Raw genomic sequence first — 14633 nt, 5'->3', positions numbered from 1 at the left:
TTCCACGAAGCACACCGGGGAGCAGGGGGGTGAATCGCGCCTCTCTGCGCGGTCGCCCACGTGAGGCTGACATTGCCGAGGGAAATCACCGTGGGCGATGCTTCTCTGGGCCCTAAGCACCCGCACTGAGAGCTCCTCGCAGCCCAACCCGTTGAGTGCTTCCTCCACATAGGCGAAACCCAGGCACATGATGCAGAACTCGTGAGTGTCCGGGGCCTCGATGAGTCCCGAACACAGCGTGCAAACGTTGGACATGCTGGAACGCCGAGAGTTAAATCCGTCTTCTTGCGTCTTCTCCACAGCTGTCTTCAGTAGGATGTGTGAAAGAGGAAGATTCTGAGTTTATGCCGCCAAAACAGCGCATTATATAGTGGCGGGGCCCCACCCCTATTAGCCGTCTTGGCTGGCATTGGCCAGTGAGAGTTGCAACTTCACTGGTGTTGTGCAATAAGATTTCAGGTAGGTTAGGAAGGAAGGGAGTCCCAAAGGCGTTTACGCCATGTCGACAGACCACTCTCGAGAGGGAACTCTTGAGTGGGGGATTTAAACTATTGACATCTTTCAACCTAACACATGAAAGCTAGTGGAGACCAGAAAAAAATTAAAATAAAATCTGAGCCTAAATAACCAGTGGGCCAGTATCACAACGATTGAAATAATGTAAATTGTGCAGCCCTGATAAAATGGCTGAGAAAATTGTGACCCTTAACTGTGTCTCTAAATAAATCTTTTAATACTGGCTGCAGCTCACTCTTCGTACTGCAGTTTACAGTGCTGTTGTAAATATGGCAAGAGATTTGAAGTTCAACATTTGGATGAATAATATTTTTAAAAATATATATATTTTAGTCACAAATATTGCACTCCGTCTGTTTGATAAAACAATGCTGCGTTCATTTGGTACACATGCATGCTGAACTGAAAGACCTATCCTGAAAATTTTCAGTAAAATTTGTGTAACAATACACCCTCATTAACTAGGTTAAACAATTGTTTTTATTAAATACAAGTGATGAGTCGTGTGTGTGTGGTAATCAACTTCATGCCAGGAATAATGTAGATTGAGTTTAATTTATATTCATCAGGATCTGTGAAAATACCTTCAAAGGCTGGTAAGATAAAATGTTTACAGTGATCCCCATTATGTGTTCAGAAAACGTGAGGAGGAGAAGAAGAGAGGGGTTCTTACAAATCCTGTTAAAATGAAAGAAATCCAAAAGATGGTGAGTAGTGTACTTTGCTTGATATTTTGTGGTATGTTTAGTGCTTTCAGAACTGAAACTGTTAACTTACTGTGAACTCACTTCAAAATGAATTGTTCTCATCTCATAGAAAGCTGCATTGGAAATTGAATTGGCAAATATAAATTAATCTAATTGCATTCCAAGGAATTCAAGAGTTAATGGTAGAGGTGTGCACAAATAGTCAAATTAGGGGCCAAGCGTATCCATTCTTCTTGAATGAAGTCCAAAATTTTAAAATCTTAAGGTTTAGTTTTTTTGCTATTTTAAACCTGCTTTTTCCAGCTTGTCCTAGATGGTTTGTCTGATTTTCATCAAAATTGTCTCAGATCATCTTCAGCCCATGCTGACAAAAAGTTATGGAACTCAAGTCAATTATTTAAATTGTTCTCGAATAAAAATGAACGAAGTATACAAAAAGCATGCAAAAATTTATCCGAGGCTGTATCTCTGCAATGGTTTGGCGTATTGAGACCAAACTCGGTGTGTGTTATAACAAGCATGACCTGAGTGTACCTGCTGTTTTTCAGCGCTGTGCCACATAGTGGTCAGGAAGTGACACGTACATATTACGTAAAAACGTAATATGTAATTTAAAGCAAATAGTTTAATTTAGCTCAAAGGGAATCATTTATGATTTTATTGGGAATTTGAACAGAATCACTGTTTTACAGCTGATCACTGAGGCGGCAGCGATTCATTGACCATGCCATATAAAATCAACTCTGCACTGGATATTTAAATCCAAAATATAGTGAAAACACTATTTAATAGCACAGTAACAAGATCGGCAGATTAAGACATTAACTTGTAAGCACAAAACACAAGATACTTCTCTTTTCAATATAAGATTTTATTTATATAAACCACACAAACTAATCTAATATAAAAGATAAACTAATCTAACACATGAGCACAAGCATTCACACGTTGCAGAAAGAGAGAGAGCGAGGAAAGGATGAGTTTAAGAGAATGAAAATGTGAAATCCCAAGTTTACAGCAATATGTGCTATTGCATAGATCTGAACAACCATCAATCACTTATTTAACCCTAGCTTTGAGTTTCTCAATGAGGCTAAAATTTATATTAAATGCACCAGCTCAGCAAAATTCTGGAAACTACTTGCTTGCATTACCTGTGTTCCCTTGTGTCATCGTCGTTGCAGGAAAGGGGGTACCCCGAAGTTGCTGATTGGCTGAGAGTTCAGTAGTCGTTGAAGTGACGTCTTGGGAAGCCAATGGTTGGGGTTGGCTGAGGATGCGGAGTTGTAGCTGGTAGAAGTTTTGAGGCGGTCACAGACTCGAGTAAAACTCTGAGACGAGGCGTGGCGGCAAAACTTAACTGAGTACATGAAACTCGCAACGGAAAAGAAAAGAAATTAAAGTAAAAGAATAAAGGGACGTAAAGAGACTAGGTGGGTTTTCTCATCGTGGTGTTAAGTAGCCGCTGGCATGTAGGCCAGAGCATGCTCAGAGAGCGCTAAAACGGCGTCAAAACGAGGTGGCAAAAGTTGAAGCAAAAAAAGAGAGAGAGCTAAGAGTTTGTGTCCAGAGTTTTTAAACTAGGCTTTCAGACCGTCCCATCTGGACGTCTTGACCAGTTAGGTACTGTCCTTGCTTGGGGTGTTGCTCTTTTCCTCCACCCAATCAATAAATCAACATGTTATCTGTTCAGTCAGAGGTCCGAACTTTACAGGCTCTTGCAAAGTATACTTTTGAACATGATTTCTATAACAAGATTATGATGCATTTGACAAAGAATTGATTGGAAGAAACATTTAAAGCATGATTTTTTCAAACTCATACATACCAAACATGCATCTGAATCCTTCAGCTATTCAATAGTGATTAAAAAAAAAACATACATAATATTTGATTAAAACAGGATAATCTAATGTGTGGGTTACACACATAATATTGGTTATTTATATGCAGAGAAATAATTCATAAGTCCTTTTAAGATTTTTAGTGCATATGAAAAGATTGTCTCTGTGTAGTTCTGTGGAGAATAAGAGGCATGTTCTGTGACGACCAGAGAGAGGTTAAAAGGTCTCCTAAGGAATTCCAGTCTAAGTCTTTGTTTTGTATGGGGGGAGACCTGCCCAAGAGAGTCTGTAGCTCGTGATTTTGTATCACAGGTTTACATGTGAAGGCCCTCTCTTTGACCATCAGTCTTGATTACTTGCCCCAAATTTGACAGTCTCCTTCCTGAATTGGAATTATCAATAAGTGTTCTTTTGTCTCAAGGTTGTAAGCTGTTAGTTAGTTTGCTTGTTTCAGACTAGTTGGAGCTAGGAAACTGATTTACGGCGTCCTGTTTCCTTGGGCCTCTCTGGAATTCCAGCTCCTCGTGTTTCAATGTTCTGATCACATCTTTAATTTATCTGATTCAGTTTCTGATATTCTGCACCAGCAATACCAAACATGCCAGGTTTTGCCTTATGGTTGTGCAACGTTTAATTTTAGTGCTTAAAAAAAACCCATTTGCCAATATCTTAGAAAGCGTTACTCCGATCGACATGAAACCACCGCAGGAAATTTGGAAACATAGCATGCCAATTGTATGCTAATACCCAATTGCCGAAATTTTGATAGTAAGTGGCAAAAAATGCAACAAAGTCAGCCATCAGTAATTTTTTTTCTCTTCTCATATATAAAAATGTCTATAACTCCAAAACTAAATGAGATATTTTCACCAAATTTGACACATGTATGGGCACACTCTAAGGACACATAAAACATTTGGTGGGATTGTTCCTCTTGATGGCACTATAATTGAACAAAAAATTGTCCTTGACTACAATAGAGTATTATGATATAACATGCAATATTTTATGAATGTATTGGTGTACCATTACGAAACTTTGTATGCACTATCGAGACCATGACCTGAAAGTACTCAAAATGTTTTGAGACAGTGCCACCTTGTGGACAAATGGTATAATACAATTTTATATAAATGCTAATAGCTTTCTGTGAATTTTGCCTATTGTAATAGGAGACTGGTATTAATAGATTCCTTGGGACATGCTGAGAAAAGTGATACCCAAATGTTGCCATAGTCAGCCAAACTTCCTGTCCTTTTCAAAAATACCGGTAAATACCTTTTCAAAAATACCGGTAAATTCGTTCAGGCAATTTACCGGTATGAGAAGTTGTAACATTACCAGTAAATTGCCGGAATTCTGCTGTGTGTGAACGCAGAAGGAAAATTACCGGTATGAGCACGTACAAGTTCAGAACGCGCTGACGTAAGACTCTACTCCGGGCCAATCATAACACACTGACACAGATGACGCATTCACTCCACACTTCCCCATGTATCCGCCCATGTCCTTCGCACAGACCTCTGCATTTGTGTAACATAAGTGTTTTTTTTGTTTGTTTGGTTTTGAACTGTTCACATTTACTTCAGAAAAAACCTGGATACTCGCCAGGACAGCCATTTTTGTGAAATTTTGTGTGTATTTGGCCACTTAAGTACAACAGATAAACTACGTAAAATAACTCAATATGATACTCGCTAGGCGGCTTTGGATGTGACTGTGAGCGCTCAGCCTTGAAACAGCCTCTGGAGAGCGCGAGTACCTATTGGCTTTAAAAGACGTGCAAATTATACATTTTTGTGACGATGCAACAATGACCCGATTAAGCAAGTTACAATTTTGTCAACTGTCCCGAAATGCGAGCGAAAGTCTTGGATCGGTGTGCAACTGATGTGAAGCCGCTTTGAGAGAGAGAAAGAGAGAAGACCCGGACCAGCTGAATCACTCACACGGTTTTCAAATGACTGATTTAATCTGCTAGTTTGTGTGGATTTATTTACTCGTATAACCCACTTGCTATCTTGAATAAATGTTTGCAGGAATTTCCCTCATTATAAACTTGACATCTGCGGGGATGAGTACAACTATGTAGCTAATATACACACAATCCCCCATGAAATTCTGGACATGATTAATCATAACTAAAATTAGAAATAAAATTTCATTATTTTTCAGTTTCCCCCAGGCCTGGAAATGGCTGTTTTCAAAATTTAATAAAAGCAACTGATGCACGCTGTTAATCACTTAAACTGGCCACCAATGTGATCGGCTGAATGCTCCGTTACCTCTCCCTCCTCTAATCACATGCCGTATCCATCACCCCGCTTTGTTCCGGGACCTCGAAATGTTCAAATTAAGCACTGGTTTGTAGTCATCTATTACGATGTCTCTGGGACAAAAGCAGCTGCATGAATGCAAAAGTTTGAAACAAAAATGAAACCAACAAAAAGACTGACTGCATACCCTCCATGTTTACAAATACAAGCGCAGCTATTGGAGGTTAATGATGTCACGGAATTTACCAGTATTTTGGAATGGATGTGTGAATGTTGCTTTTCCGGAAAAAAGACGGAATGTTGTTGCCTGTGTGAACAGCGCATTTTTTTAATTTACCGGTAAAGTCGTTCCGGTAATTTTATGGCAATTTACTGGTATTATTGTGTGAAAGGGGCTATTGTCACCTCAGACAGAACACACCACATCAATTTGATAACAGCGCCACCTATTTGCCAGACTTGATAAGCCAATAAATCATATTGCTAGAGGTATTTCTTATTTTTCAGCCGTTTTGACTTAAATCATCCTAAAATGTCTTCAGTTACTCATTTCTGCATTTGGTCTTATGCTTGCTTCTGTATTGCTTGGACCTATTATTTAGGTTGGCTTGAGAAAGCCAACCTACTGATCTTCTACTTAAGCTTATTAGGTTGGCTTGAGAAAGCTAATAAATGCTAATAAACTTATTATTATTCTTCTGAGACTAAATTTACAACTCTATCTCCTCCTAGAGCTTTAACGCTACAGACTCCAAACTCAGCCCAGATCTTCAGACTGATCTCGCCGGGTGTGCTATATCTTTTCTAACTGATCGGACTTATGGTTTTCATAAAACTGAAGATTAAAAATCATAAAAATCCCATAGACTTACATTGACGGAATGTTCAGATGAGCCAAGACTATTCAAACTCCAACTGTCAAAATTCAAATCTAAACACACTGAAGCCCATTAGACTCAATCAGACTTCCCTTCTATGTACTATTTCTAACCTATTCAAACTCATTCAGACTCCTCTAATATTTCTAATCTATCTATCTATCTATCTATCTATCTATCTATCTATCTATCTATCTATCTATCTATCTATCTATCTATCTGTCTATCTATCTATCTATCTATCTATCAAACTTTAAGCTTTTCAAACTATGTTAATCTTCAAACTATTTCAGACTGAAAAGCGTCAAACTAAAAACTTTTAAAACTTTTAAAGCTTAAACTTTTTAAACTTCTTTAACTTTTTTTAAACTTTTCAAACTCTTTTAAACTTTCTGGTCCGGCTTTCTCAAGTCAACTTAAAGTTTGTCTCAACAAACTTTTTTATCTAGTTATTATTATTCTTCTTAGCCAAATTTCTGAATGCATCTCCTCCTAGAGCTTTCAAGCTAGAACCACCAAACTCAGCCCAGCTCTTCAGACTGATCTCACTTAGTGTGCTATATCTTTTCTAACTGATCCGACTTATAGTTTTCATAAAAATTTATATTAAAAATCATAAAAATCCCATAGACTTACATTCATGGAATGTTCAGATGAGCCAAGACTATTCAAACTCCAACTGTCAAAATTCAAACTGAAGCCAATTAGACTCAACCAGACTTCCCTTCTATGTACTATTTCTAATCCATTCAAACTCATTCATATTCAAACTCCAACTGTCAAAATTCAAATTGAAGCCCATTAGACTCAATCAGACTTCCCTTCTATGTACTATTTCTAATCCATTCAAACTCATTCATATTCAAACTCCAACTGTCAAAATTCAAACGTAAACAAACTGAAGCCCATTAGACTCAATCAGACTTCCCTTCTATGTACTATTTCTAATCCATTCAAACTCATTCATATTCAAACTCCAACTGTCAAAATTCAAACGTAAACAAACTGAAGCCCATTACACTCAATCAGACTTCCCTTCTATGTACTATTTCTAATCCATTCAAACTCATTCAAACTCATCTATCTAATATTTCTAATTAATCTATCTATCCTAGCGACATGCTAATCATGCTAGAAACATACTAACAATATGCTAGAAGCTTGCAAATCATGCTAGCAACATGCTAATCATGCTAGCAACCTGCTAGTCACTTGCTAATCATGCTAGAAACATGCTAGTAAATTATTATCATGCTAGAAACATGCTAGTGACATGCTAGTAACTTGCTAATCATGCTAGAAACATGCTAGCAACATGCTAGTCACGTGCTAATCATGCTAGAAACATCCTATCGACATGCTAGTCACTTGCTAGTCATGCTAGCAACATGCTAGTCCCTTGCTAATCATGCTATCAACATGCTAGTGACTTGCTAATCATGCTAGAAACATGCTAGTGACTTGCTAATCATGCTAGAAACATGCCAGCGACATGCTAGTCACTTGCTAGTCATGCTAACAACATGCTAGTCACTTGTTAATCATGATAGAAACATGCTAGCAACATGCTAGTCACTTGCTAATCATGCTACCAACCAGCATATTCATATAACATGCTTATTTCTAATTAATCTATCTATCTATCTATCTAGCAACATGCTAATCATGCTAGCAACCTGCTAGTCACTTGCTAATCATGCTAGAAACATGCTAGCAACATGCTAGTCATGCTAACAACATGTTAGTCACTTGTTTATCATGCTAGCAACATGCTAATCATGCTAGTGACATGCTAGTATCTTGCTAATGACTTGCTAATAATGCTAAAAGCATGCTAGCAACAATATCTATGTAATCCATCCATCTAACTTTTCAAACTTCAAGCTTTTACAACTGCTTTTAAACTTTTAAACTTTAAGGCTAGGCTTTCTCGAGCCAACCTAAAGTTTGTCTTGACAAACTTTTTTATCTAGTGTTGTTATATTATTCGATCTGTAATTTATATCTTAAAAAAAAAAAAGTTCAAACTTTATCACGTGTTGCTTTGCTGTTGAGAAACAAAGTTGCGACATGCTTTGATCTCGCCGTCACATGGTTGATGAAGCTCTCAATAGTTCCAAACAACTTTGCTTCATCAATATGTTTGAATGGGTTTATTTGGGGCAGACAGCATTTTCACTATATTTGCAACAATTTCTTGTAATTATTAACACAATGTGCATCGATTGTACATCGATAACTACGCTGACTATGTATTACAATTAGGGATGTGCGGGACTAGTCGACTAAACGGTGCAGCTCCTACTAGTCGACACTGAAAACAATAGTCGATTATACGAGAGAAAAAAAAAACATGTTTTTATAATTCAAATTACCATCATTTTAACGTTACATTTAAAACATTTTAAATAAGTTAAAATAAATGCATATCAAAGTATTTAAATATATAATTTTTTTTTAAGAGTGTATCTGGGCGGAAACTAAATTTTTACCTCAGACCTACGACTACGAGTTTTCTTCATGTCAGTTGCGGCAAGCTCAAAATGACCACACGAAAGACCAGCAAGGAGTAGGATTATTTTTTTTTAATTAGAAGGAAATGGACAAGTTTTGCGTAAACTGTAATGTGTGATTGGTTTAGGGGTTTGTAAACTCACAGATTTGTGGTCACGCCCCCACCAGCAGATTCAACCAGGCCACCTGTTTAGGTGCGGGATGCACTATTGTGTTTATTAAACATTATTTTTCATAGTAGCCTACGAGTCCATGATCCGCACTCACAAAATATAATGTTTTTATATTACGGATTGTAAATTCCTGGGTACGGTTTATTTATTCGTGGGCACAATTTGTTAAACCGAGGGAACAGTTTAAGAATTTGTGAGTATGAAATGGTTTATAAACTAAGGGGACGGATTTTTATTTTTTTTCTTCTACAGGTGATATGCAGTAGACTTCAGTTCCTGCCGAGCGTGTTTTTTTTTTTTTTCAAGTGCAGAATCGCCTCTTGTCCCGTCTTTCACCAGATCACGTTAACATGTTAAATTCACTGAACAAATGCACATGGTCTGAGTATGTAAAACAAGCATGGTTTTGTTTTTAGACAATATAGCCAACATGAAGTACATTTTTAAAAGCCGTTTTAATGCTATTCATTGATAAACTTTCCTATTGTTTTTTACTTTTGTTTTAATATGTTGGCTAACGTTATATGAAAATGAAGAAATCTGTCAGTCTATTGATTGCATTGCTCCAGCCGATCTGAATAAATAACTGGTTTATGTTGAGTGTATGCTCTTCCTTTATTTCTTTTTAACGACCGTCTAAAATTAAATGATGATAACGCGAGGCAAGCATACGGCATAATCGTGACCTTTTTTTAGCAGAATTCATTGAGGGATTTGACAGTGTGATTCAAAGATTAAGTATTTCAAGTGTAGGCTGTTATATAGACACATGCACAGTTTTTTATTTTGCCATTTTTGGGGGTTTCTAGCTTTTAGACTAGTCGCATACAAAACTTCCGTTTAAACGACAGTCAAATTAGTCGTAGAGCACATTCCTATTTACAATAGCAATTTATTCTGGGGAGTGATAAAGAGACAGCGTTAATATATTCTCTTACTCCTTGTCAGTCAATTGTGACCAAACACCTTCAAGTTTAACTTTTAATCAATTAATTAATTGTTAGGGCTGTCACGATTAAGAAATTTGGCTGATGATTAATTGTCTAAAAATAATCACGGTTATTGCGATTTTTTTTTTATGGCTTTCATTATGTAATTGTGATTAATTTAAGGGTTCAGTAAATAATTATGATGTTACCTTTTAATCTTTATTTAGTTATTTTGCAGTGTAAAATAAGATTACATAGAGTATTCCAAATGATAAGAATTGGCCAATACAGATCCAACACCAGCGCTATTTTTTTTTTTTTCAACACCACTACAAAATATCAATACTGTGTTTATGGAATTAATAGTCACTCTTTTTTAACGGAGTGTCTATTTACACTAAGTGCAAATAGCCCGCCTTCTTGGCAAAGGCTATTTACACTAACTCCGCCCACTAACGTGTGATTAGGTTAATCAACACTTAAAAAAAAAAAAAGACGCTTATTTACCATCAGTTTCAGTGGTTTAGATGGTAAATCCGATCGATCCGAGTTCGAGTCCGCCTTTTGCCGAACTTTTTTTCTTCCTTTTCAAATCTCATATTGCATCAGAAAGGCATTTATTTTCAATAAAAATTAAGGAAATAATTAAAAAGTTGAAAATAAAAGTATCGGGTAGGGTAAGGGTAGGTGTAGGGAGGGCTTTATTATACCAATAAGGTGGCATCCATATAATAATTTTAATTAAAACTATAATTTACATTCAATATGTTATTGCGTACTGTTTTATAATGTACTACAATACTGAGGTGCAGATAATTGATAAAGTAGTATACATAGCAGAAAATCTTGCTATTTTAACAGTGTAAATAGAATCTATAGCTATTTGCACTTAGTGTAAATAGCATATCGTTAAAAATACTGCTATTTTCACTTGGTGTAAATAGAATCCATTGCTATGTGCACTTAGTGTAAATAGCATCTAATTGCTATTTACACTGAGTGCAAATAGCCGCTGCCCTTTTGTAAATCCTTTGTTAAACACAATACTCCACTAAATACTCACTTCCTCACTACAGAGAAAAACTACATTTGAATAAAAATATATAAGCTATGAAATTAAACTAGCTGACTGTATAATTTAGCAGCAAAAACTATATCTTGAAAAAAATATATATATATTTGGTGCACATTATACAATTTAAACAAGTGTATTGTTAACTATTTGTGTTCTTACAAAATACATTCATGAAATCATGAGAAAAAGAAAGGCTTCTAATAGTATTTCTGTGTGCAAAACTTTGATCATGTGAAACGCTTCAAACAAAGCGGCAGAAAGCTCTTCTGCACACGCAGGGTGCAGAATGATGTGCTTGAAGCAACGTACAGTGGGGATCGAAAGTTTGGGAACCCCTTGCAGAATCTGTGAAAATGTGGATAATTTTACCAAAATAAGAGAGATCATACAAAATGCATGTTATTTTTTATTTAGTACTGTCCTGAGTAAGATATTTTCCATAAAAGATGTTTACATATAGTCCACAAGACAAAAAAATTGCTGAAATTATTAAAATAACCACATTCAAAAGTTTGGGAACCCTTGGTTCTTAATACTGTGTGTGGTTACCTGGATGATCTACGACTGTTTTTTTGTTTTGTGATGGTTGTTCATGAGTCCCTTGTTTGTTCTGAACAGTTCAACTGAGCACTGTTCTTCAGAAAAATCCTCCAGGTCCTGCAGAATCTTCAGTTTTCCAGCATCTTTTGCATATTTGAACCCTTTCCAGCAGTAACTGTATGATTTTGAGATCCACTTTTTTACGCTGAGGATGATTGAGGGACTCAAACACAACAATTAAAAAAGGTTCAAACATTCACTGATGTTCCTGAAGGAAACACGATGCATTAAGAGCCGGGGGTGAAAACTTTTTGGCCATTTTTTTAAGACAGAAATGCTATAGCCACTGTAATTAAATGGATATGAGGACATCAAAATGTGTAAACCGAGAGTGAGGGTTTGAGCTTTTATTTTGAAACCACAATATATTCTCCTGTGTTTGTGTAGATTTATAAATTATTTACCTTACAAATCTGATAAAATGGCGCACGTTGTGTTCCCAGATGAACGTTATTATAAACCCAAACTCACAACAACATGCAGAGATGGAGTTTGATACGCTCCACACACATGTAAATGATAATGTTTCTGTGGAACTACTGTGAACGGAGCCGCTGTGATACGCACATACGTAAATAATTAAACCTACACGCATGTAAATAATTAAAACGCATAATACTGTATTAGAACTGCATCACATAATTAATTAAATCATAGCGTTTGTGAATTAACAATTATGCTTAATTATGATTTTTAAATGGGTTTAATATATCATCTATCTTTGAAACGCCTCTCGGGCATGCAAGTGCAGCTCCTCTCTCTTTGAATGGGGAAACATCACATTCTCCAAAACTATTCACTAAGCTTACGATTAAATTTCATATTTGAAATCACCAAAGAAATTTAACAGCAACTATGTCATAAATGTTTATTTTTTTTGCTCAAATAGCGTTATAAAAAGCTTATTTTTCAGGCTAAATCAGCCGGTGCGCATGCACAGTCCTGAGCGCACGTTTTAGACTGCTGACTGTTTCTATAGCAACCGGGACTTCTAACGGCAGCTGCAGTGATGCGCTGACTTTACTGATTAACGATTGGCTCTTTCATTCAGAAGGTGGGGCTTCCTGCGATTGAGCGGCCATATTGAGCGTTGCATTTTTCCCATTCAAAACTATACAAGTGACACGTCTTGGTTATTCTATATGCTGCGTCCCAGTTCGCCTACTTATACTATGCCCTGAATGTATGTACTCTTTTTGTGAAGAAAAAGTACATACTTTTAAGTATGTAGCAGAATAGTAGGGAAGCTTTGGGACATACTACTTCGTCATAGCTGCGTCTTTAACGGACGCCTTGTTGCTTAGTTACGTGCATCCTGTAACTGTTTAAACTTCCATGTCAATCATCTAGTTATAGTTAACATCATCCACATTTCGTTTAGTTTGATTTCCTACCATATTGGAGAGAAATAAAGAAGCACTTCGCAGGTCTTTCATGCTGAGAACTCTGCTCTTGTGTTTGCATAATGATGCATTTCAAAGTTAATGACCAAACGTATCATTTTAAAAGTTCAGTGTTGCTGCAGATGAAATATAACGTGAATAACATTAAATAAATATTTTTTTCGATCTGCACTTCGAATTCTAACCGGAAGTAGTAGACCATCTGGGAATCTTTGGCATACATTAGGGGTGGTGATGGCGCAGTGGATAAGATACATGCCTTTGGTGTGAGAGACCTGGGTTCGAATCCACTGTGAGACACCAATGTGTCCCTGAGCAAGACACTTAACCCCTAGTTGCTCCAGAGGCGTGCGACCTCTGACATATATAGCAATTGTAAGTCGCTTTGGAAAAAAGCGTCAGATAAATGTAAATTACATTTTTAAACATACTATGATTTGGGACTAATTCTATTTTTGAATACTATTTAGGACGCATAGTACGCGAATTGGGACGCAGCAATAGTCTGATTCTCGTCCATGAAATGCGCCACTTCTGGTATTTTGCCAGTTAGTCGATTTTTTTTTAGTCGATTTTTAAAAGTCGACTAAAATCGACGAATTGCGACAGCCCTAGTTTTACACATCTGTTAAGAATCTAAACCCCATTCTCTGAACCAAATTCTCAAAAGTGCACGGATCGCATGTGTTCATTCATCAATCCTCAGGGCTCCCAAAATTTCTAAATCCCTGGTAGCCCTTTGAGCAGGTACTCTTCAGATTCTGTTAGCCCGAAAATTTATTTAACTAGCCCAAATAAAATAAAAACCACAAATGTCAATCAAAAACATTTTCAATACACAGATATCAATGAATATTAAGGAAAGAGTTTTATTTTACTATTTACAAGGTATCTGCAGAATTATTAAAAATAAATTTAAGGCAATTTGAAAAATTATTTCTTATACCATTTAACGTATTTAAACCTGTCTAAGGTCTTAAAAACTCTTCAGTTTAGTTGTATCAAATTTAAGGACCCGTGGGAGCAATGTTCCCTCAAATTTATTTTCTTGCTGAGCAAAACTTTTCTCTATTGGGCGGACATTTTGGGCACCTGAGCAAAAGCATTCTTTATACCAGACCTGTACAGCATGCACACAAAAAAAGTGTGTAACTTTTAACATCAATGTGCTATTTATATTTGATTTGACCCTTGATGTAACTAAATGTACATTTTAGGTTACCTGAGAAACCCTTTTTACTGTACAATACACTGCAGTTCAAAAGTTTGGATCAAAGTTTTTTAAAGAAGTTTCTTATGCTCATCAAGGCTGTATCTATTTGATAAAAAAAATACTGAATATTATTTCACAAAATATTATATTGTGAAATATTATTGCAATTTAAAATAAATGTTTTCTATTTTAATATACTTTAAAATTTAATTAATTCCTGTGCAGCAAAGCAGTATTTTCAGTGTACCATGATCCTTTAGAAATGATAATAATCCATTATAATACACTGAATTTTAATCAATGTTGGAAACAGTTGTACTGCTTTTTTATTTATATATATATATATATATATATATATATATATATATATATATATATATATATATATATATATATATATATATAACACTGTTCTTTTTAAAAAAAAAAAAAAAATCACAGGTCCCAAAAATACTATATAGTACAATATAAACTATTCAAAAGTTTGGGGTCAGAAATGTTTTTC

General features: G+C 36.0%; 1 pseudogene across 1 annotated transcript in view; it reads left to right on the top strand.

The window, feature by feature from the left end:
- Positions 1-499: 499 nt before the first annotated feature.
- Positions 500-14633, top strand: part of LOC306881587 (pre-mRNA-splicing factor CWC25 homolog) — a 31500-nt pseudogene continuing 17366 nt past the window's right edge. Inside the window, exons 1-2 of the transcript in view lie at positions 500-534; positions 1154-1223. The product of the transcript in view is annotated as a pre-mRNA-splicing factor CWC25 homolog (transcript). The remainder of the gene's footprint in view (positions 535-1153; positions 1224-14633) is intronic.

This window comes from Barbus barbus (assembly GCF_936440315.1).
Source record: "Barbus barbus genome assembly, chromosome: 15".
NCBI classification, from domain to species: domain Eukaryota; kingdom Metazoa; phylum Chordata; class Actinopteri; order Cypriniformes; family Cyprinidae; genus Barbus; species Barbus barbus.
This window is presented reverse-complemented; position numbering and strand designations above follow the sequence as displayed.